General features: G+C 40.0%; 1 long non-coding RNA gene across 1 annotated transcript; it reads left to right on the forward strand.

Annotated features, from left to right (window-relative positions):
- The first annotated feature begins 343 nt into the window (after positions 1-343).
- Positions 344-13,116, forward strand: LOC143537617 (uncharacterized). Its single transcript, XR_013136091.1, has 3 exons — positions 344-386; positions 12,547-12,666; positions 13,031-13,116. It is a non-coding gene; the product is annotated as an uncharacterized LOC143537617 (long non-coding RNA).
- Positions 13,117-23,300: the final 10,184 nt, after the last annotated feature.

Below are 23,300 nucleotides of genomic sequence, written 5' to 3' on the forward strand. Positions count from 1 at the left end.
GTGAAAACACACTTTTTACACTTCTTAGGAAAAATCTACTTCTTATTATAACCTTGCTATATATACATATGCTATATATATATATATATATGTTATACTATATATTAATTTACAACATTCTTAAGCAATACTGTTTGTACCTTATGCAGGTAATGTTGTACCCTTATCTTTGTGTTTTTGGTGTTTCTTAAGTATACACGTGGTACTCTTGATGAGTTACTTTATCTTCTCACTTGCTTACGTTTCATCCACCGCTGGATACCCCTCTCTCTCTTTTTTTTTATATGTACAATCGTATCCCCACCACTCTACCTATTCGCCCAATATACGACTGTCGATCCTAAGTGACGGTGTCAACGACAACGATCGGCTTCTGCTGTTGCCGGGTTCTGTAACACCCCGTAACCGCAGCGGAAACGTAAACGGGATGCAACAGACGCATCTGATATCAACAGCATTGCTTATAAAGAAAACACCACTACATTAATTTACATGTCAATACATTGTTCCGAGTTTCGTTATCATCTAGGCGTTAACACATAAGTTTTACCGATAGTACATTAGCATATTTAATACAAAATAAAGATCCTTAAGCTTCTACAAAATAGCACACATCATCAAGCACGTATCACTCATTCCAATTTGGGTGTACCTAGAAAGCATGTAAAGAAAACGGGTCAACTACGAGTAGTTGGTGAGTTTCACTAATTTAAGTAAACGATGACAAATCATTATAATAATCATATAATAGCGATGTAATTATGCTAAGCCTACAAGTGAAACCTCTGTTAACCCAGAGACACATCCAATAACCTCTGGGGACACTGTTAACCCAGAAACACATTTAATACCCTCTGGGGACACTGTTAACCCAGAAACCCATTTAATAACCTCTGGGGAAACTGTTAACCCAGAACACTGTTTCGGGCCTTACACTGTTAGCAACTCAGACAATTACCATCTTAATACATTACCGTACGATTCCCGTACAATAAACATTATATAAATACATTCATTTCCATGCGATCAGCATGTACTTAAACATTTTGATAGAAACATGCTTTCCGCCCCGGGAAAATATTTAAAACAGTTCAGTAAAAAGGGGCTCGTGAAACTCACCTTCTCGTGAGTCAGTATGTAGTACAGTGAACAGCTATGAGCCTGAATCTGTAATATGATACCTAAGTCATTACTATACAATTTCCATAAATTAAATCCGTGTCAACCGGTACATCTGGGGACACTGTTAACCCAGTACTGTACTCGATCCGGGGACAATGTTAACCTAAGGACACTTCTCAGGACTCAGATTGTGATATCTCTTAGAGTTTATCCGTAAAAATTTATTATTATTATGTTTTCCCCGTTTTGCGTGCCTAGCACGGTTATCCGTTTTTATGTTTCAAAAATGAGTTTGGTCACACACGACCCGAAAATAGTGTTTGACTGATATTTTAGTTAAAACCGTGAATTTAGAGCTCGGTTTAAACGCCCCGTTTGGCCGCGGGACCCGTTTCTGTCTTTAGGGTGCCGGAAACTGTTATTTCGGATAAAAATACCCAAATCATCAGAATTATTTTCGGATGATTTATTTTTACTTGATTAACTTAGTTTCATGAAAATGGTTCATTTTTAAGGTTTTTATACACCAGTCAGCTTGCTTAGGCGAACTTTGGCTGTTTACGCGTTTTAAGCTTTAAAAGTTTGTTTTTATGTTATTTTTAGCACAAATAATTATCCGTTTAGTCTCGGATCTTGAAATTTTGCACAAATCACTTTTTGACAGTAAGGAATTTTATAAAAATATTTCCAGAATTAATTTTTATATTTAACATTTATTTATCTATTTTTTAACGTCATTTAAACACCATATATATCGAAAATACCAAACGACCTTAGAAAAATCCCACATTTTTCTGGAATGACCCCTGCTATTCACATAGTTCCCTGTAATTTTTCCATAACCAAATTCTCATTTTTCATGCCATTTTCACCAAAACCGAGCTAGAAAACCCTAGAACTCGTTTTACCGAAAAGCCTACTTAGACTTCACCAAAAGATCTGAAATTTTGTGTGTGACTTTTATATGTTATAAAAAGCTTATCTGGAATTTTCCAGAATTTTTCATGATGTTTAACTATTTTTCATCATTTTTAGCCAAAACCGAGCATTAAATTCACCAAATATTCATCCTTTGTCCAAAAATTACCAAATTTTCACAGATCTCATATTTTCATGTGTAGATCATCTCTGTGAAATTTCATGACCCAACTCTAAACACACCACAATCTGTCCAAAATATAAATCTCATACAAAAACCGAACTACCTTGTGTTTCTTGCTTCAAATCGCAAAGATTTCGCTTTCAAGCCTTTGCTAACAACTAGATACATCACCTACAAGCACAATAACACCACACCAAGCAAGTTACACCCACAATCAAGCCATTTCTTTCATGGTTTCGGTTAAGACATCAAAACCAAGATTTTAACCGTAAAAATTCGTTTTTAACTCTTTTAACTCCTTTCTTGGACCAAGATCCCTTGTATAACTTGTATACATCACTTGATCATGCAAGAATCGGTTTCATCTCGGGTTTTCACCCATTTCTTACTTGAAACCTCATTTTCTCAAGATTATGGAATTAAAAACAAAGATTCAACCCTTATATCATGTTTTTACCTTGTGACTTCGGGTTAAAGATCAAGGATTTAGGATGAATGTATGAAGGGTTGAGAGAATTGTGGAGTTGGGATGTTAGAAAAAGAAAAATGAATGGGATGAGGATGTTACCTCATCCGATTGGAAGCATAAAGGGTGTGGGGTGGGGCCCACACCTTCAATCTTGGCCACACATTCGGATTGTGTAATCCGGATAACGTTGTGGATAATCTGGTTCAGTTCGTTTTTCGGTTAAAGGTTTAATTCGGCTTAAAACGAGGCCAAAAACGGTCGTTTTTCGGCTTAAAAATGAAATTTATATAAAACCGATTTAAAAACTTTAAAAACTTAAACCATGAAATTTATTGACTTAAAACATCATATTATTAATAACTGCACATCTTTTTCGGCTTGATTGATCATCTCTTGCTTGGTTTGCTATTAAAGGTTTCGTTTAACGTACCGACGTACCATTAAATCGAAATTTTTTTCCGTGCTATAATTCACTTATCCCGAAGCTTTATTGCTTCGTAAACATTACTAAACATCATATATTTCATCTATAACGTAATCCTCGATTCGTTCGGGTTTCAATAACCGTTCATCGGTTAATCGTAATTCCAATACGATTAGCCGTATGATCGAGTATAATTCGTACTGTGAATCATTCATACTCGTATAAATTCATTATAATTCATATATTCCATATTAAATAACACATAAATAGTATATACCGGCTAGGGTATACCTGAATTTGCCGGAATCGATACATTCTCCCCCCGTAACAAAAATTTCGTCCTCGAAATTTTACGCGTCGATTACTTCCTTTTGAGGAAACAGGTAGGGGTATTTCTTTCGAAATTCGTCTTTCCGTTCCCAAGTATATTCTGGGCCTCGTTCCGAATTCCATCTAACTTTGACCAACGAAATTTTATTGTGTCTAAGTTGTTTGATTTTCCCGTCTACAATTTCTATGGGTTCCTCTACGAAATTAAGCTTATCGTTTAATTGGACACCCTCTAGTGGTAACACCGATGTCTCATCCGACAGACACCTTTTCAAATTCGACACGTGAAACACATTGTGAACTGCACTCAGTTCATCAGGCAGTTCTAATCGGTATGCTACAGGACCGATTTTTGCAGTAATGTCGAATGGTCCAATGTATCTAGGGGCTAACTTCCCCGCCTTTCCAAATCTGACTACTCCTTTCCAAGGTGATACTTTCAAATACACTTTATCACCTTTCTCAAATGATAACGGTTTTCTACGGGTATCGGCATAACTCTTCTGCCGATCCCGTGCGGCCTTCAGATTGTTCTTGATTTCAAGGATTTTGCTGGTCGTTTCCTGGACCAGATCTGATCTAATAACCTGTGTGTCGCCCACTTCAGTCCAGCAGAGTGGTGATCGGCACTTCCGTCCATACAATGCTTCGTAAGGTGCTGCCTTTATACTGCTATGGTAACTGTTATTATAGGAAAATTCAATGAGTGGGAGATGTTGATCCCAATTTCCCTTAAAATCCAGTACGCACGCACGAAGCAAATCCTCCAGGGTTTGAATGGTCCTCTCAGACTGACCATCGGTCTGAGGGTGGTAAGCTGTGCTTAGATCAATACGCGTTCCTAGCGCTTCTTGTACAGCTTGCCAAAGATTGGAGGTGAAATGGCTATCTCGATCGGAGATGATTGAGATGGGTATCCCATGACGAGACACAATTTCATTTATATAAATCTGCGCAAGTCTCTCGGTGTTATAATTATTTCTAATCGGAATAAAATGTGCCGATTTGGTTAATCGATCCACGATTACCCAAATTGCATCATGTCCTCGGGACGTCTTGGGGAGATGTGTCACAAAATCCATCGTGATCTGCTCCCACTTCCATTCAGGAATTTCCGGTTGTTGTAACATTCCCGAGGGCTTCTGGCGCCTTAACCCTCGCACAAGTCGTACACTTACCGACGCACGTGGCTATATCCTTTTTCATACCCGGCCACCAGTAGTATTCCTTCACATCCTTGTACATCTTATCCGATCCTGGATGTATGGAATATTTCGATCTATGCGCTTCGTCCATGATTAATTCACGAAGGTCATGGAGGGTCGGGACCCAAACCCGGTTTTTGAAATAGAGAATTTCTTCCTCGCGCTGTTCGAAATTCTTCTCATTGCCGTAAAGTCCCTCTTTTTCCTTATGTTCCTCTTTCAACGCCTCACGTTGAGCGACTCGAATCAGATCCGAAAGGTTCGACTGGACTATCATCCCCAGCGCTCGCACACGCAATGGCTTAACTCGATCCTTCCTACTCAAGGCATCGGCTACGACGTTAGCCTTGCCGGGGTGATAACGGATGTCACAGTCATAGTCGCTTAACAACTCGACCCGTCTTCATTGTCTCATATTCAGTTCTTTCTGATCGAGTATGTGTTGCAAACTTTTATGGTCGGTGAAGATGGTGCACTTTGTACCGTAGAGATAATGTCTCCAGATTTTAAGTGCGAAGATAACTGCTCCCAGTTCTAAGTCATGAGTAGTGTAGTTTTTCTCGTGTACTTTTAACTGTCGAGAAGCATAGGCTATAACCTTATTATTTTGCATCAACACGCATCCTAACCCTCTCCGGGATGCATCATAATACACGACAAAACCATCGTCTCCGTCGGGGAGACTTAAGATTGGCGCTTGGCACAATCTTTGTTTTAGCGTTTGAAACGCCGTTTCCTGTTCTTCTCCCCATTCATACTTTCGATCCTTTTGGGTCAGGAGGGTTAAAGGTTGGGCGATGCTGGAAAAGTTCTCTATAAATCGACGATAGTATCCAGCTAAGCCTAAGAATTGGCGGATTTCCTTTGGAGATTTAGGCGCTTGCCAATTCTTAATTGCTTCAACCTTACTCGGATCAACGTGTATTCCTTGATGGTTTATAACGTGACCGAGGAATTGCACCTCTTGTAACCAGAAGTTACACTTGGAGAATTTTGCATACAACTTCTCCTGATTTAGAAGCTCTAAGATTAATCTTAAGTGTTGCTCGTGCTCTTCTTTACTCTTCGAGTAGATCAAAATATCGTCAATGAACACGATGACGAATTTGTCGAGGTAGGGTTTACAGACTCGATTCATGAGATCCATGAACACTGCTGGCGCATTTGTTAGCCCAAAAGGCATAACTAAAAACTCGTAATGGCCGTAGCGAGTCCGGAATGCGGTTTTTGGGATATCCTCCTCTTGAATTCTAACCTGATGGTATCCCGATCTAAGATCAATTTTTTTGAGAAGTAGCTCGCACCTTGTAGTTGGTCGAACAGGTCATCAATTCGGGAAAGAGGGTACCTATTTTTGATTGTTAACTTGTTCAATTCCCTGTAATCGATGCACATTCTAAGGCTCCCGTCCTTCTTTTTCACGAATAGTACAGGTGCACCCCACGGGGAATAACTGGGACGTATAAATCCTTTATCCAACAATTCTTGCAACTGGTTGGATAATTCTTGCATCTCGGATGGTGCAAGTCGGTAGGGCGCCTTAGCAACAGGGCCAGCTTGAGGTAATAAATCGATTCTGAATTCGACCTGGCGGGTTGGCGGTAATCCAGGAAGTTCTTCTGGGAAAACTTGTGGAAATTCGCGTACCACTGGAATATCATCCACCCGTTTCTCCTCAGAATCAGTGGCCGTCAAGCTTGCTAGATACGCCACGCATCCCTGGCGTATATATTTTAACACCTTGAGGTGGGATATAAACGGTATCATGGTGCCTAACTTTTCTCCTTGCACTAATACCTCTTCGTCATCCGACACCCGGATCTTGACGATTTTCTTTTCACAGTTTATTTCTACTTTGTTACGTGCTAACCAATCCATTCCTACTATCACGTCAAAACTACCTAATTCTACCGGTAACAAGTCAATCGGAAGGGATTGATCGTTCAGAATAAAAGGGCAATTCCGAACTATTCGATTAACTATCATGGTTTTACCGTTAGCGACTTCTACGGTATAAGGTTCTATGGTTTCACCAATTGGAAGGTTTGCTATCGATAGGAACTTAACGGAGACAAAACTTCTATCGGCGCCCGTATCAAATAATACAGAAGCGTAATGATCAGAGACGAGGAAGGTACCTGTCACTACGCTGGGGTCTTGGCGTGCCTCGCTCGCCCCCATCACGAATGCTCGGCCTCTTGCCGGGTTGGACGATGATGCCTGACCCGCGGTTTGCCGCCCATTTCCTCCCTGGTTCAGTTTCGGACAGTTTCTCTTGAAGTGATCTGTGCTGCCGCATTCAAAGCAAGCACGGCTGGTGGTCATCACTTGATTTCCTTGTGGGTTTTGTTGTCGGGCTGGTTGGGTCCTAACTGGTTGCGCACGGATAGGTTGAGGTTGTCGGTTTAGATTGTTCAGGTCTGTCCTACATCTCGGTGCGTAGTGCCCTTCCCTGCCACACCGATGGCACACTACCCCCCTGCACTCCCCACCATGCTGGTTACCGCATTTCCCACACCTAGGAAACGTCCTTGTCTGCGGTCCCTGCCTTCCGCCCGAACTAGTCATGGCGTAGTTCTGGGCAGCGGGCCTAGCACGTTTACCTTGCTACTTCTCCTGGATCCTATGGTCATACGTACCCCGTTTTACCCCAGCAGACTCTCCTGCCACCTTCAGTGACCCACTCCTCACGAAATCGTAGGTGACGATACCAGCTTGCGTCACCACACCCTCATACGTCTGGTGTTCCCTAGAATTGACTATACTCCTTACAACTGGAGTTAGCCCCCAAATATAACGCTCAACCCTCTTCTACTCTGGGGTGACCAACCATGGTACCAATCGCGACAACTCATTAAACCGGTTTGTATAACCCAAGTGGTCTGCCCCCTGCATCTCCAGGTTCCACAATTCGTTTTCTAATTTCTGCAATTCATTTTTCGGGCAGAAATGTCCCAGTACAAGAGCCTTGAGCTCTGTCCAGGTCATGCGGTTTGTCGCCGCCTGACCGCGAGTCTGCACTATCGTGTTCCACCATGTCAAGGCATGGTCCGTGAATGTGCAGGTAGCATACTTAACAACACAATCCTCGGGGAAGTTGCTGATGTTCACAACTGATTCTATTTTCTCGATCCACTTAACCAACCCATTTGGTCCTTCAGACCCGCTAAACTCTAGGGGCTTGCACAACATAAAGTCTTTGATTGAACAACCCCTGGATGCAGGAATCGGTCCAGTGCGGTTCGTTTCTACAGTTGGTATAGGGCCATTACTGTCTGTAACGACCACCCTAGGCGGTGCGTCATTTCCCGGAATCGGGTTATCATTCTGTGGAGGATTAGCATTTTGTTCCCCGTCATTATTAGTGGTCGTTTGATTGCTCGGAGGGGTTGGATTGGTCGAATTGTTAATACTGGCGGCGATGCGCGATACTATATCCGGTATCGCCGCCTCTAGCTGTTGAGCAATCAAACGGCTCACATCTACTTCTGACATTTGAGCTGATCGTTTTGGTGCCATTCTACACAACATCAAGAAAATACATATAATTAATACAAGTTCCAATCATAACACACAACCCACATTCCATTCATTAATAAACATCAGTACATATTACATCAACATCAGTTCACATACTTTCCTGTCATCATTACATAGGTTAAGTTTTCATACATAGGGCTTATGTCGGCATCATCTCGACATAACCCGCAATGGGTCAGTGCTTGAATGATACCCAAAAGTATCTATAATAATATACCCCGAAAGAGACCCCCTAAGGGCCAGTGGTTGTATTATAACTACCCAAGATTCACTCTATGTTAGCATCACCACTAACTGCTTACACAGAGTATCAAAAAGCGGTCCATGACTTCTACCATCCTAACATCACTAAACACGGTGGTATACCCACCACACCATCACTGCCACCAACACCACCATCACTGCCAACACACCCCGGACCCGCGCCTCTAACCGATCAATCATCAATTGGGAGTATGAGCACTCCCTCCTTAGCTGCGCAATCGCATACTGGTGGTCCAGAATGCAGTCCCCTAGATACATCCGCCTCTGCACTCCCACTGTCAAGGCGGCGGAGTGCTCATTCACCTGCTCGGTGAGCACTCGTAGCCATGCCGCCGCGTCCCTTTCCTGCCTAGGGAGACCCCACACAGGTGGAGTCACAGGTTCGGGCTGGGAGCGGGAGGGCTCGCCCCTGCGGGTAGCAGGTCTGGGTGGGGGAGAGGTAGGTGGGACATGCGGGACACTGATCCGCGCCGTGAGGCGGGATCCGAATCCGGGAGGGATAGGGGTGGCCTGTGGTGCGGGTGGGGTGGGGGATCTGACAATCCTGACTGGGGAGGACTGGCTAGAGCTCCTACGACTAGCCTCGCTAGGCTCAGAGCTGGATGATATGCGTAGACTCCCAGAGTTCCCGGAGCTGACTTCCTCCGGGTCCTCCTCCACCGATAAACTATGAGTTCTCGACATTCTTTCCTGCACACAAGTTAATCAAACATATAGTTCTTTCCATAGTGTAAACCATAATCAAATTAATATACACTTACTTATACAACTTTACCACATAACAATATTATCATATATTTACACATATGTTGCCAATTTTACCTATTAAAGTCCCCCGTGACTTCCCCTGAATTCCCTCGTGCAGACAAGACTGTTATTATGTTCCGGACCATAATAACTCACTTGTCCATCCAACTTCATCCAGATCTCGTCACTATAAATTATTAGTTGATATTCAGATCCTATAATACTTGAGCTACTGGTTATATTTTAGGTATCTTTTTAAAGACATCCTAATTCTTTATAACCAATGGCTCTGATACCAAGTTCTGTAACACCCCGTAACCGCAGCGGAAACGTAAACGGGATGCAACAGACGCATCTGATATCAACAGCATTGCTTATAAAGAAAACACCACTACATTAATTTACATCTCAATACATTGTTCCGAGTTTCGTTATCATCTAGGCGTTAACACATAAGTTTTACCGATAGTACATTAGCATATTTAATACAAAATAAAGATCCTTAAGCTTCCACAAAATAGCACACATCATCAAGCACGTATCACTCATTCCAATTTGGGTGTACCTAGAAAGCATGTAAAGAAAACGGGTCAACTACGAGTAGTTGGTGAGTTTCACTAATTTAAGTAAACGATGACAAATCATTATAATAATCATATAATATCGATGTAATTATGCTAAGCCTACAAGTGAAACCTCTGTTAACCCAGAGACACATCCAATAACCTCTGGGGACACTGTTAACCCAGAAACACATTTAATACCCTCTGGGGATACTGTTAACCCAGAAACCCATTTAATAACCTCTGGGGACACTGTTAACCCAGAACACTGTTTCGGGCCTTACACTGTTAGCAACTCAGAAAATTACCATCTTAATACATTACCGTACGATTCCCGTACAATAAACATTATATAAATACATTCATTTCCATGCGATCAGCATGTACTTAAACATTTTGATAGAAACATGCTTTCCGCCTCGGGAAAATATTTAAAACAGTTCAGTAAAAAGGGGCTCGTGAAACTCACCTTCTCGTGAGTCAGTATGTAGTACAGTGAACAGCTATGAGCCTGAATCTGTAATATGATACCTAAGTCGTTACTATACAATTTCCATAAATTAAATCCGTGTCAACCGGTACATCTGGGGACACTGTTAACCCAGTACTGTACTCGATCCGGGGACAATGTTAACCCATGGACACTTCTCAGGACTCAGATTGTGATATCTCTTAGAGTTTATCCGTAAAAATTTATTATTATTATGTTTTCCCCGTTTTGCGTGCCTAGCACGGTTATCCGTTTTTATGTTTCAAAAATGAGTTTGGTCACACACGACCCGAAAATAGTGTTTGACTGATATTTTAGTTAAAACCGTGAATTTAGAGCTCGGTTTAGACGCCCCGTTTGGCCGCGGGACCCGTTTCCGTCTTTAGGGTGCCGGAAACTGTTATTTCGGATAAAAATACCCAAATCATCCGAATTATTTTCGGATGATTTATTTTTACTTGATTAACTTAGTTTCATGAAAATGGTTCATTTTTAAGGTTTTTATACACCAGTCAGCTCGCTTAGGCGAACTTTGCCGGTTTACGCGTTTTAAGCTTTAAAAGTTTGTTTTTATGTTCTTTTTAGCACAAATAATTATCCGTTTAGTCTCGGATCTTGAAATTTTGCAAAAATCACTTTTTGACAGTAAGGAATTTTATAAAAATATTTCCAGAATTAATTTTTATATTTAACATTTATTTATCTATTTTTAAACGTCATTTAAACACCAAATATATCGAAAATACCAAACGACCTTAGAAAAATCCCAAATTTTTCTGGGATGACCCCTGCCATCCACATAGTTCCATGTAATTTTCCAGAACCAAAATCTCATTTTTCATGCCATTTTCACCAAAACCGAGCTAGAAAACCCTAGAACTCTTTTTACCGAAAAGCCTACTTAGACTTTTCCAACGGATCTGAAATTTTGTGTGTGACTTTTATATGTTATAAAAAGCTTATCTGGAATTTTCCAGAATTTTTCATGATGTTTACTATTTTTCATCATTTTTAACCAAAACCGAGCATTAAATTCACCAAATATTCATCCTTTGTCCAAAAATTACCAAATTTTCACAGATCTCATATTTTAATGTGTAGATCATCTCTGTGAAATTTCATGACCCAACTCTAAACACACCACAATCTGTCCAAAATATAAATCTCATACAAAAACCGAACTACCTTGTGTTTCTAGCTTCAAATCGCAAAGATTTCGCTTTCAAGCCTTTACTAACAACTAGATACAACACCTACAAGCACAATAACACCACACCAAGCAAGTTACACCCACAATCAAGCCATTTCTTTCATGGTTTCGGTTAAGACATCAAAACCATGATTTTAACCGTAAAAATTCGTTTTTGACTCTTTTAACTCCTTTCTTGGACCAAGATCCCTTGTATAACTTGTATACATCACTTGATCATGCAAGAATCGGTTTCATCTCGGGTTTTCACCCATTTCTTACTTGAAACCTCATTTTCTCAAGATTATGGAATTAAAAACCAAGATTCAACCCTTATATCATGTTTTTACCTTGTGACTTCGGGTTAAAGATCAAGGATTTAGAATGAATGTATGAAGGGTTGAGAGAATTGTGGAGTTGGGATGTTAGAAAAAGAAAAATGAATGGGATGAGGATGTTACCTCATCCGATCGGAAGCATAAAGGGTGTGGGGTGGGGCCCACACCTTCAATCTTGGCCACACATTCGGATTGTGTAATCCGGATAACGTTGTGGATAATCTGGTTCAGTTTGTTTTTCGGTTAAAGGTTTAATTCGGCTTAAAACGAGGCCAAAACGGTCGTTTTTCGGCTTAAAAATGAAATTTATATAAAACCGATTTAAAAACTTTAAAAACTTAAACCATGACATTTATTGACTTAAAACATCATATTATTAATAACTGCACATCTTTTTCAGCTTGATTGATCATCTCTTGCTTGGTTTGGTATTAAAGGTTTCGTTTAACGTACCGAAGTACCATTAAATCGAAATTCTTTTTCCGTGCTATAATTCACTTATCCCGAAGCTTTATTGCTTCGTGAACATTACTAAACATCATATATTTCATCTATAACGTAATCCCCGATTCGTTCGGGTTTCAATAACCTTTCATCGGTTAATCGTAATTCCAATACGATTAGCCGTATGATCGAGTATAATTCGTACTGTGAATCATTCATACTCGTATAAATTCATTATAATTCATATATTCCATATTAAATAACACATAAATAGTATATACCGGCTAGGGTATACCTGAATTTGCCGGAATCGTTACAGGTTCCATTTCGGAACCCTAGGTGACGGTGGTGTCATGGTTGTTGGATGTGACCTGAGCAACGACGGCGACCGGCAGGTGTTACCGGATTTCAAGGTGACGGTGGTCCATCAGAAAAAATGGTGATTAATTTCTTGCTTGATTTGGGGCTTTTTAGGAATCAATCCGTTTTGTAATAGTGGTTTTCGATCTGTTAGCTTTCATTATATTTGTTTTTTGGGGTGATGTAGTACAACTATGACTTATTTTATGTGACTTATTTGGCTATGAAATGGGAGCAATGAACAAATAATGCAGATCACTTTTAGCAAATAGCATGCCATAAAAATTTTGTTAAACTGACAGAATGACCAACATTACCAAACCACAAAACATAGAGGTTTACAAATTAAGGCATGACTGCAAAAATCATTTTTAGAATGTTCGCTATCTATCTACAATTTCCACCGATAGCTCTCTTACTTTTGGTGAGCTATATGATTGCAGTGATGGAAACATTTAGAAGACCTACAGGCTGTGATGAGTTGGGTCCATATTGACTCTTGGCGTGGCAAAATCGAGAATGGCAGCTGTGACTTTCTCCAGTTGCATCCCTAATCTTGCATCCATGACGATCTAATGTACTGCTCCAAGCCAAATAGGTTGCTTGGGTAACGACTTTCACATATTGTTTCTCACACAATGTGTTTCATTCCTTTCGTGCTTAATTGACTTCTATCGTGTGCAGCCACATTCTTTTCAACTTCATTCATTTATTTTTTTTATTATTCGCTTTCTGAATGTGGTTGTGAACTGGTTCGACTGTTCCAAGGCTTTCCAAAATTACGGATACAAGCACGGGCTGGACACACTGATTTTGCTAATAGTTCAAAGGCGTTACTTTTTCTTTTAATGAAACAAAAAGCAGCTGATTAGTCAAACGACACCGCTAGCAGGTCAGATTCTACTTTTTAGTTGTTAACGGTTCAGTTTTGAGTTGAACTTTAATTCAAATTCGGGTCACTTGCATTTACGAGTATCCAAAATTTTCTTTGGATTGCATTTTTTTTTGCTTCATCCTAGGTGGCGATGGTGATTGGCTTGGGTGTTCCGGTCGCCAATTTGACATACATGCGCTTTCACTGATACTTTAATCCGTGCTTATTTGCTTGATATGTTTTGCAGTTATGGTTGTACCTTATCATTTAATATATGAACCATGCCATTTTCGTCTGCCTTTGGCGATGTTGCTGGCTGATGGTTTTGCGTTCTTAATTTGTTGCTTATTCTTCGTTGATTTAGTGGATTGTTGTGGTTTTTCTGTTTGATAGTTCACGTGTTAACAGAACACGCCCATTTTATTACGACCCTGTTGCTCGGTTAATGTTAAAAGAACTAACATGAACATGATATGTTCATGTTAGTTTGGTTCGCTTACAAACTTACTTTTTTTGCTATTTATTTAGAATGTAGTCTTTAACCTTTTTATACGTTGCGAGTTTTATGTTTGTGTTTAATAACTTATTATTATTTTTTTGTCATATAGTGGATGAACATGATGCCGTACGATTTTAGCTTGCTAAAGAACGGCGAACCACATGAATGCCCAGATGCTAACAATATTTGAAGGTTCTGTACTTTTTAATGAACTTTTGAACACCACTTAGCTGTTTTGTAGTTCGAGGCGGTGGGAACTAATGCTTATGGTAATGTTTAGCAGTTAGAGGAGATAAGATTGGAAACAGTCACTAGTTTGGGTGATGATGGTGGTGCTAGACCTTAGTGAGTGATTGAATGTGGAGGTATTTGATCCTTTTATTCTTAAATTGAGGTCTGCTTATTGTAAATTTAAGCTTGAACTTAATTTGTTTTAAGAGAATTTTGTGTGCAATTTTCTATTCATTTTGTTTAATATATAAAAAAGCTTTCGTGCTCATACTCATATTTACTATACTCATGTTTACTATCCTTTTGTGTATATATATATATACATTGGTTCGGTCAAAAATTAACAAGATAACTTTTGATTAAATTAGTACGTGAGGTAGAGTGCTTGAATGAAAAATAAGTGAACACAATGATTTGATTACGAGGGAAAAAGCCCATGATTGTGATAATCTCCGGCACAAAAAACCCCGAATGGTGAAAACTATCACCGTCAATTTTATTAATGATAAAAAAAGTGGTTACAAGTGGTGGAGCTGATAAGTGATCGTAAACTATGTGTTACAGTGAATGCTAGTAGCTAAGAAAGTGAATGTGTGTTCTAATGATCTTATCAGCTTGTTAATATAACAAAAAGTTACAACAGAATTTACGAAAAATCCGGGATAAACCCTAGACTAAGTCTTCCACTTATCCCTTGCCTCCCACGTTCAAATTGACGAAGCCTTATGAATAACCGTTGCAAACCCACGTTCTTAGGAGCACATTAAACACGTGATTATATCTGCAACACAAATAGAACAATAAAGGACAGTTGGATATCCCGAAGTATAATTCTCATAATACTTGTATCGGCAGGATAGGTCAAATCCCTAACTAACTCTCTGAGTATCTCGGAACTGAAAGAGTCTTCCAATATAGCCGCTAGAGCACTCTTCTTTGAGTCTATCCACGTTCATCCCACGTGCTAATATTAACTATAAGTGCGAGATTTCAGCATACATTCAATATTTGACCATTAACCATTACTTGGCCCTTACTCCTGACTGTTATAGCTCATCCGACACGTTTTCTTCAACCACCAACAGTGTATTTCGCATGGACTAAATCAACAATGAATATCTGCAATTGTAAATCAACGCCAAGAGAGAAATATCTATTTATTAGCATTAATACTCAGGATACTAAACTTATTCGAGAATCCTAAACATATTCGGGATCCTGAGCACATTTAGGATCCTGAGCTGACCACAGATCCGACTATAAAATTTGGGCCCAAACATATATATATACATATATATATACATATATATATATATACATATATATATATACATATATATGTAGCCTTGCCTTACGAGGCTCGATACCTAACCGACCGAGGCCGAAAAAGTAACCACAAATGGTAACAAGGGATGTATATTATATATATGTTGTGCTATAAGCTTCAAATATTAATTAAGACTAAGTAAGCTAATAAAAATGCAAAACTTGGTCAGTTTGACTTTTGAAAGTCAAACTGCCAAGAACAAAGAAAAACAAGCTTAAAAAATCTTGAAATTTGAGTGCGAAAATAAAATACTAGTAGGGATGGATGTGGGAAATGGTCTTGTATTTATGGGACAAGGTTTGAAGGGTTAAACAAGGTGTTTATGGAGTAAAACCTGAGTTTTGGATAAAGGAACCAACAAAAAAACCAAAGCTGCAGCAGATGTCTGGTGCCACCATCGCTTAAGTAGGGATGGATGTGGGAAATGGTCTTGTATTTACTAGGAATGAAATTCTTTAATAATCACTTAAGTTTAACTCAATAAACCAATACGAAGTCATAAAATTCATCTTGTAAATAAGACAAGTAATATGAAATATAGAATGTTCACAAATAGGAAATCATACCGGAATCATATATCAATTAACCTTGATAATGTCTAGACCATTTTATCCTTGTAATAAGATAATTTTTCAGGATGTACCTTCGATTCTGGGGATATACAGATAAACTTGCAATATCAACATTATCCTGAAAATAATTTCAGAAATTCTGGCGACAAGGCCTCAACAATCTGGTGACAAGGCCTAATTAAACTGGCGACAAGGTCTAAATAAACTGGCGACAAGGCCCTTAGAAGAGGTGAAAACCCCTTAAACCTTAGGAATAAACTGGCGACAAGGCCCTTAAAAGGGGTGAAAACCCCTTAAACCTTAAGAATGGTACGTCTACCATTAACTTGAGATTCAAACCAATAGCCGAGGATAACGAGGTAACAAGTCACTATATTTCATGTCCTGGCCCCGCTTCTCGAGCTATGGTTGAATAAACGTGCGCTACAGGCGATCTTAAGAAGAGGTGAAAACCCCTTAAACCTTAGAAGGCATTGAATAATACCTTAACTGGCGACAAGGCACAAAGAAACAGGCGACAAAGGCCCAAATTAACTGGCGATAAGGCCCAAATTAACTTCATTCCATGTGAGAATATCTCATATCTTCAGGCTACAAAACAGTCAACTCTAAGTGAGGGGTGGGTGTTAGCCTTGATAACACCCCTCCGATGCTTAAGTCAGTATCTTGATTGAAGAATAATAATATTGAAAATGAATAGAAATATAAATTCGAATACATACCTTAGCTGTTTAATACAACAGTTATCCTCGGGATAGAAGTCTTACATGAAATATTTCTTGAGGTGTATAGCATTCCAAGCCCTTGGTAGCAAGTCACCATCTAAAGTTGACAATTTATATGTCGATCAAGTAAGGACCTTCCCACTTTGGTGCAAGCTTTCCATCCGTAGGATTGGTAGTATTTTGAAAAGCCTTTCGGAGAACCAGATCCCCTTCTTGAAACCTTCGAACTCTGATATTCTTGTTGTAAGACTTTGCTATCTTCTTTTGATAAGATGCCATTCTGATCTTTGCCAAATCCCGGAGTTCTTCTACAGCATCTAGATCTTCAAGTAGACTTTGAGTATTATGTTCGGGATTTTGATGACTGACTCTAGCAGTAGGGATATCCATCTCTGTTGGGATAACTGCTTCAGCTCCAAATACTAATGAGAAAGGAGTCTGACCAGTAGCATTCTTTGAAGTGGTTCTATCCGCCCAAAGAACAAAAGGTAGTTCCTCGGCCCACTTTCCTTTCTTAGACCCCAACTTTTTCTTTAGGTTATTGATAATGATTTTTTTGCTTGATTCGGCCTGTCCATTAGCCTAAGGATGGACAGGTGTTGACGTGATCATCGTGATTCCCCAACTGGCATAGAAGTTAGTTGTTCTCTTGACGATAAATTGTGAGCCATTGTCACACACTATCTCTATCGGGATCCCAAATCTTGTCAGGATATTGCGTTTGATGAATGAGATAACTTCTTTTTCTCTGACTTGAACAAAAGCTTCTGCTTCGATCCATTTCGAGAAATAATCTGTCATAGCCAGCATAAAGACTTTTCCTCCTGGAGCTCTTGGTAGTTTCCCACAATATCCATTCCCCAACTCATGAAAGGCCAATGGGATATAACAGGATATAATGGTTCTGCTGGCTGGTGCAAAATGTTGCTATGTCTCTGGCATGCATCACATTTCTGAGAATAATTCATACATCCCTCTTCATCGTCGGCCAGAAGTATCCCATCCTCAGGATTTTGGAGAATAGTGCTCTGCCCCCAGTGTGATTCATGGATATCCTGAAGAACTTCTTGAGCTTCTGCCTTCTCCAAGCACCTAAGATATGATCCTTCAAGAGATTTTCTGTATAATATATCATTCATTATAGTATATGGGATTCCCTTTGTGCGAAAAGCTCTTGGGTTTTCATCCTTTGGGATAACTCCATCCTGAATATATCTCCTGATTGGGATAATCCAAGAATCTTCTTTATCCTCAGGATTTTTGACTCCAAAATCTTCATCATCTTCTGATATTTCATTGAAACCTTGCTCTCCTATTGCTGGGCTCAGGATATATATGATAGGAATCTTGACACCTTCCGGTATCTAGAAGGATGAAGCTAAATATGCTAGGGCGTCTGCTTCAACATTCTCTTCTCTAGGTACCTGTGAAATATCAAACATTTCGAAACACTTTGCTAGCTTCTTGACTAGCTTTAGATATTTCATTAGTTTTTCTTCTATAATAGTGTATGAACCATTAAAATGATTAGTTAATAATAATGAATCAACATGTACTTGAATAAACCTGATTTTCATGTCGATTGCTAGTTGTAATCCTTCTATCAAAGCTTCATATTCTGCCTCATTATTTGCGGCGTGAAATCCGCAGGATATGGACTGAGGTATAATGTCCCCCTGTGGCGATTTCAGCAGAATCCCGAGACATGTTCCTCTAACATTTGAAGCACCATCAGTGTATAGAGTCCACTTATCTTTGGTTTCTTCAAGTTGTTGGACTTCCAAGTCTGCGTTTTCTTTAAGTTCACTGGTGAAATCAGCCACAAAGTTTGCTAATGCCTGGGATTTGATGGCAGTCCTAGGTTCATATGTTATATCATATGCACTTAGCTTCACAGCCCATTTTGCCATTCTACCTAACATTTATGGTTTTCTCAAAACAGACTTAATAGGATAATTAGTTTTAACACATATGGGGTGAGTTTCAAAATAGTGTCTAAGTTTAGTAGATGCCAATAAGTGCTAAAATTAATTTCTCAAGATAAGAATACCGGGTTTCAGCATCCAAAAGACTTTTACTTACATAATATATAGGATGTTGTTGACCTTCGAGATCCTTAGCCAAAACTGCACTTACAGCATTATTTGATACAGCTAGATATAGAGATATAAATTCACCTTCCTCGGGTTTTACCAGTAGAGGAGCAGAAGAAAGATAAGCTTTTAAGGATGCTAAGGCTTCCTCATGCTTACTGGTCCATTCGAACCTTTTGTTTTTCCTCAGGATATCATAAAATTCTTTACTCTTTTCTAAGGATTTGGATGTGAATCTGTTGAGCGTCGCTATCTTGCCAGTTAGCCTTTGAACATCCTTGACTAATGCAGGGGATTTCAGATTCAGGATAGCTTGTATCTGCTCCGGACTCGCCTCAATCCCCCTTTTGGTGACCATGTATCCCAAAAATTTGCCAGCCTTTACTCTGAAATGGCATTTTGACGGATTCAGCTTCATGTTGTATTTGTCGAGAATATCAAATGCTGTCTTGAGATCTTGGAGGTGATCCTCAGCTTTCTTGGACTTCACCACCATATCATCAATGTAGACCTCCATCGTGTCCCCCAGTTGCTCTTTGAACATCATGTTAACTAACCTCTGATAGGTCGCACCTGCATTTCTAAGTCCAAAGGGCATAACAATATAACAATAAATACCTTGGGAGTCATGAAGGCTGTATCTTCTTGATCTGAGGGTTCCATCTGGATTTGCTGAAATCCTGAGGATGTGTCCATAAATGTCAGCATCTCGTGGCTGGCTGTAGCGTCTACCATCGAATCGATGTGTGGTAGAGGGAATGGATCTTTAGGACATGCCTTATTCAAGTATGCGAAATCTACACAAACTCTCCATTTGCCATTCTTTTTCTGTACAACCACCACATTTGCTAACCATCGGGGATATTGAACTTCCCAAATCATATTTGCCTTCAAGAGTCTTTCTACTTCCTCTTGAATGATTATGTTTCTTTCAGGTGCAAACTTTATTCTCTTTTGATGGATTGGCCTAAAAGAACTATCAATTCCAAGTTTATGTGTTATAATATTTTTGGAAATACCTGTCATATATTCATGTTTCCATGCAAATGTTGACAGCCTCGTCTTGGGGAAACCGAGCAGATTTGATTCAATATCCTCAGGAATATTCGTTCCTATCAGCACTTTGACCTCAGGATCCTCGGGATAAAGTGGTACTTCTTTAATTTATTTTTCCCTAGCCTCCATTATGTCTCGTGCTGGCTTCTGTAATTGCTACGCCTGCTGGGGTTTGGCAGTACACTTCATGGAAGAGGTGTAGCAATTCTTTGCGTCTTGTTGGTCACTGATGATTTTGATAACTCCCCACGGACTTGGAAGTTTCACGCGTTGGTGATAGGTGGAGGGTACCGCTTTCATGTCATGTATCCAGGGCCTGCCAAATATAATATTGCAACAAGACAAATAGTCAATAACACAAAATTTTTGCATTTTATTTACCCCTTCGACATATATCGGGAGCTTAATCTCCCCAATCGTGTTCTTAGTCTCTCCACTGAATCCAACCAATACTAAGGAACTAGGAACGATCTCATCTTCAGGAATATTCATCTTTTTCAGCACGTCTAATTAAATAATGTTGACAGAGCTTCCGTCATCTATGAGGATCCTGCGTACATACTGGTTAGCCACATATAAAGTTATTACCAAACTATCATGGTGAGGATCCTGAACATCGACTCTATTGCTTTCATCGAAGGATATTATCCTCTCTTGAGTGAGAACGGATGTCTTTGTTTGTCTTTCAGCCACCTCTAGCTTTCTTTGGTCAGCATTTCTCTTTGCAACAGAATAAGAGGTTCCACAGATGTCAGATCCTCCGGATATGAACATGATTGTTTTTGCATCCGTTGGTGGAGGGGTCGACTTTTCAGGAACTTTCTCGGGATCCTGCTCTCTCCCTTCTTCTTTCCAAGCAGCTCTTTCAAGTGCCCCTTGCAAAGAAGATAGCTGATCTCTCTTCTGAGTGCGATGCAATCATCAGTCAAGTGCCCAAAGTCTTCGTGTAAGGCACACCATTTTGATTTGTCTTTCAAGGCTCCTTGTTTTTCCATTTTCCGTGGCCACCTGGCTTTCTCACCTAAATCCTGCATGGGACACATTAGTCCACCAATATCAACAGAAAAACAATATTCAGAGACCTTAGGATAGTCTTCATCATCTACTACATTAATCCTGGGGTTATCAGGCTTTTAATAAGGTTTTGATCGACATGATTTTCCCGGGGATTCGGCTTTCCTGTTCGTCTGATCATACTTCGGGATATCGATCTTTTTAAAGTTTTTCTTCTTGTCTTCTAGCCTGATAAACCTCAGAGCTCTGCTTCTTGCTTCATCTAATGACTTGCATGGAGTCATAACAAGATCATCATAGAAAGAGGAGCCTTTTTCTAACCCAAACTTAAGAGCTTCCACTGCTGAAGCTGGGTTTAGATTTGCAATCTCCAGCGATTCCTTAGTAAACCTGGTAATAAAATCTCTCAAGGATTCCCCAGGATTCTGGGTAACCCTATAAAGATCACCTGTCATTTTCTTAAAAGTTCTATTACAAGAAAACTGGTTATTAAACATGTTAACTAAATGAGAAAAAGAAGTGATAGTGTTAGGAGGGATACTCAGTAGCCATTTCAGTGCTGCTCCAGTCAAGGTAGACCCAAACCCTTTTCAAAGACATGCTTCCTTGATTTCCATAGGGATTGGGTTGATATCCAAACGCTCTCTATACTGGGTGACGTATTCCTCAGGATCCGTTGAACCATCGTATAGTTTCATATTTGGTGTTTGAAACCATTTTGGGATCTGTACGTCGCTAATTGATGGCACAAATCCGGATATCCTGTGACTAGCAGTGGGAACTTCAGCTATGAGACGGATTATGCCGGGGACATTTGATATCATGTCTTTAAGCTTCTGTAATTCTCAGGCTAAACTTGAACTTATGCATGTATCCTGCAAAAATCCTTGATTAGCATTAAATGGAATTGTATTGAAAGAGTTACCCAGATTAATATTCTGAGGAACAGACTGGGCATTGTAGCTCGTATTCCCAAACGTAGTATTTCCAAAGATGGTAACACAGAGCAGTCGGAGCGTTAGCCTGCATCGGGATAAAGTCTCCATGGTATGCATCAGAGGATCCTGTGAGCTGTAGAGCTTGAGTTAATCCCGAGGATGCCTCCTGCTGATAAGGACCTGTAGATCCCGCCTGATGGAACAATCCTGAGGATCCAGACCCTTGCGAAAATCCAGAGGATACCGCTTGCTGATAAGGACCTGAGGACCCCGTCTGATGGAACAATCCTGAGGATCCGGACTGTTGAAAAAATCCGGAGGGTCCTCCCAGCCGTGACAATCCTGAGGATCCTACATGTTGAAGAGGCCCAGCAGAGGATGCATACAAGTATCCTTGGGATCCAAATAAGTGCAATCCCGCAGACCCCGAATGCTGGAAAGATGAGGATCCAGAGTTGTATGCCATGGTCAACGCTGGACGCACTAATCATGAAGATCCTGGAGTAGTGAAATCCAGAGATCTCGGGACTAGTGGTGTGAATTCTTCCGCCGGCTTCTTGGCTTTCTTGAAATCTTCCAGTTCCCTCACATGCATCTGGTTGGTCATGTTCAGGCGATCCATATGTTCCTGTAACCGTCTGTATAGAGATAGAAGGTCGTTGTTGGACACCATGACGGGATCCTGGGGAGATGGCCTTGAACATGAGAACACAGGAGTAGCAGGTTTCTTCTGAACATTGTCAGGTTTCTTCGGGATACCAGCAGTGGGAGGAGGCATAGGCGGCCTCGCAGAGGAATCTGAAGCCACGGCAGAAGAGGAAACAATCTTTGGTTGGGAAGACATGTTGTGAATATTGAGAGTAGGGTTTAGTTTGAGAGTGAATAATGATCAAAGCACCGTTTGCCCCACGGTGGGCGCCAAATTGTTTCGTTCAAAAATTAACAAGATAACTTTTGATCAAATTAGTGCGTTAGGTAGAGTGCTTGAATGAAAAATGAGTGAACACAATGATTTGATTACGAGGGAAAAAGCCCTTGATTGTGATAATCTCTGGCACAAAAAACCCCAGGACAGTGAAAACTATTATCGTCAATTTTATTAATGATAAAAAAAGTGGTTACAAGTGGTGGAGGTGATAAGTGATCGTAAACTATGTGTTACAGTGAATGCTAGTAGTTAAGCAAGTGAAGGTGTGTTCTAATGATCTTATCAGCTCGTTTATTTAACAAAAGGTTACAACAGAATTTCCGAGAAATCCGGGATAAACCCTAGACTAAGTCTTCCACTTATCCCTTGCCTCCCACGTTCAAATTGACGAAGCCTTATGAATAACCGTTGCAAACCCACGTTCTTAGGAGCACATTAAACACGTGATTATATCTG

The sequence above is a fragment of the Bidens hawaiensis genome, unplaced genomic scaffold, assembly GCF_021521415.1.
Source record: "Bidens hawaiensis isolate Kalapana, Puna unplaced genomic scaffold, B.hawaiensis_p1.1 tig00011236_1, whole genome shotgun sequence".
Lineage (NCBI taxonomy): Eukaryota > Viridiplantae > Streptophyta > Magnoliopsida > Asterales > Asteraceae > Bidens > Bidens hawaiensis.